This window comes from Sapajus apella, unplaced genomic scaffold, assembly GCF_009761245.1.
Source record: "Sapajus apella isolate SASKATOON/1434 unplaced genomic scaffold, GSC_monkey_1.0 scaffold58, whole genome shotgun sequence".
Taxonomy (NCBI): Eukaryota; Metazoa; Chordata; class Mammalia; order Primates; family Cebidae; genus Sapajus; species Sapajus apella.
Genome location: NW_022436998.1, coordinates 11,322,992 through 11,325,509, shown reverse-complemented (window position 1 = coordinate 11,325,509; position 2,518 = coordinate 11,322,992). Strand labels below are relative to the sequence as shown.

The following is a 2,518-nucleotide window of genomic DNA, read 5'->3' as shown; positions in this document are numbered from 1 at the left end:
AAAACTACTTAAACCTATTATGATACCCAGGTCTGTGAAAAGTGACAAGAGAAATGTGTGACTGAGGCATAAGTCTCTATCACTGAGGTTTATTAAGCCAGCCTTAGGCCATTTGCAGGAATAACATGTGCCACAAGCACACCTGTGGCTGTTTTTCCCAAAGAGGTTTTCAGGTTTAGTGTTTTTCCATAAGGTTTAAATACCATAAACTGTAAACTCTACCATAAACATTTCCTTAAGCGGGGTGATGGAAAGAGGCATGTAGGAAGAAGGACATGAAGACAGTAAGGTCAATAGTCACATTCCTGTGAGACTTCAGTTAGTGCCCAGTAAATCCACATTTTATATAAATAATGTCGATGTCTGCAGAAGAAAAGAAAGTAAAGGAAGAGTCAATTATGCAGACTCTGAGTCTTTATCTCTGAGTAAAGGTGTAGGAAATGAGCCTTGACTTTGTTCTGCACCTGGAAAGATAAGTGTGTAATCAGTGTGGAAGTCTAGGAGATAGACTTAGATTGCAGACCTAAATTTATGATTGGCATGTCTTTGTTAATGGGAAGTCAGCAAAGAATCTGCCTATGAATAATCTGTGGGGGTAACTCTTCCCAGATGCCTGAGATTTTTTACCTTTCCATGGAGACCTGGTTAATGCATAATGTTACTAATGGCTATTCATTTGTAATGACTCACCTTCAGGGCTTACTCTCCATTTTTGCATATATTTGGAGGATCCTGAGATTTTTATTTTTGCTTATATAAGCTTTCTTTAAAATGGAAGATCTGTTTTTGACCAACTGTGATCTTGTAAGGAGGTGCTTTTTCAAAGCATTTAGCCAGCAATGTCAAGAAACTGTAATAGAGATTTCTAGATGAAACCTGCATAGTCATGGTACTATTATATTCATTAAGGTGAGTTTATGATACACAGGAAAGTAGTTATCCAACAACAGTGAAAACATAATCTGTCAGCCAAGAAGAGAAACTGGCTTCCCAGCCTCAGCCCCGGACCCTACAGCCGCCGAGATGTTGATGCCTAAGAAGAACCGGATTGCCATTTATGAGCTCCTTTTTAAGGAGGGAGTCATGGTGGCCAAGAAGGTTGCCCACATGCCTAAGCACTCAGAGCTGGCAGACAAGAACGTGCCCAACCTTGATGTCATGAAGACTATACAGTCTCTCAAGTCCCGAGGCTACGTGAAGGAACAGTTTACCTGGAGACACTTCTACTGGTGCCTTACCAATGAGGGTATCCAGTATCTCCGTGATTACAGCCATCTGCCCACAGAGATCGTGCCTGCCCACCCCATGCTGCAGCCGTCCAGAGACAGGCAGGCCTCTGCCTAAGGTCTGGAAGGTGAGCAACCTCCAAGACTCACGAGAGGGGAAGCCGGCAGAGATACCTACAGACGGAGTGCTATGCCACCTGATGCCCACAAGAAAGCCGAGGTGGGGGCTGGGTCAGCAACCAAATTCCGGTTTAGAGGCAGATTTGGTCGTGCAAGTGGTCAGCCACCTCAGTAAAATTGGAGAGGATTATTTTGCATTGAATTAACTTATGGCTAAAAAAAAAAAACTTAAAAAAAAAAAAAAAAAGGAAACTGAAGAATCCGAAATTGATCCATGTTTGGTTTGCTCAGAAAACACTAGTTGTTTTTGTGCCAAAACAGTAATTGAATTAATTGAATTAAATAATGGGACTGAATTAAATTGAATTAAATATTGAAACACAAACTCGTTAAAAGAGACTGTAGCTTTTTAGTCAAAATAATTAATTATACTAAAGCAGTCTAAATACACAAAACAAACTAAGGATGCCACTTCTTTTAAAGAGCAAGAAGCTGTGAAAATCATGTAGAAAGTGACCTTAATCAAATCAGTGAGTTATTACTACAGAGGAAATACAAATATGGGCATTATGGGTTATTTTATGTGAAAGGAAAATAAAATCTTGGGACCTTAAACTCACTACATCACAGGGAAAAGTTAAGCTTGGGAACTGAGTCACACAAAAATGTCCTGTTTTGTTCTTAAATGGGTAGCTGCAAAGACAGAAGGCAGCATACCTTCCCAGAGATCCTTTCCACAGTTTGCTCACAAGGAAATTCCTGGGGGCTCCAAGATCTTTAGCCTAAAACAGATTTCTTTTCAATTTTGCCTTGACAACGTAAATCAACAGCTTATCTTCATAGAACAAAGGCAGGACTGGAAGTTATCCTTCCACTCCCAGACAAATGCATATTTGATCGCTTCCTATACTCTATATTTACTGTATCTTATGTAAAAATTCAGATTCACTGAGTGTGAGTCCTGCATGGTTGACTGTTCCTGAAATCACTCTTTTTACACGTAAAATGTGAATTCAGTGAACACTGTTAAAAGCCTCAGAAGAATGTAACTGCTTCAACTGCTTTATTTAATCTCCCTTTTTTTCTTCCCTCATTCCCTTATTTAATGCTCTTTCCCCTTTAAGCACTGAAACTCTCAAACTCTCTTTGGAATAAGCATGGATCACAGATGT

At 39.8% G+C, this 2,518-nt stretch overlaps 1 pseudogene; it reads left to right on the top strand.

Annotated features, from left to right (window-relative positions):
* Window positions 1-988: 988 nt before the first annotated feature.
* Window positions 989-1,561, top strand: LOC116528462 (annotated as a pseudogene).
* The last annotated feature ends 957 nt before the right edge of the window (window positions 1,562-2,518 follow it).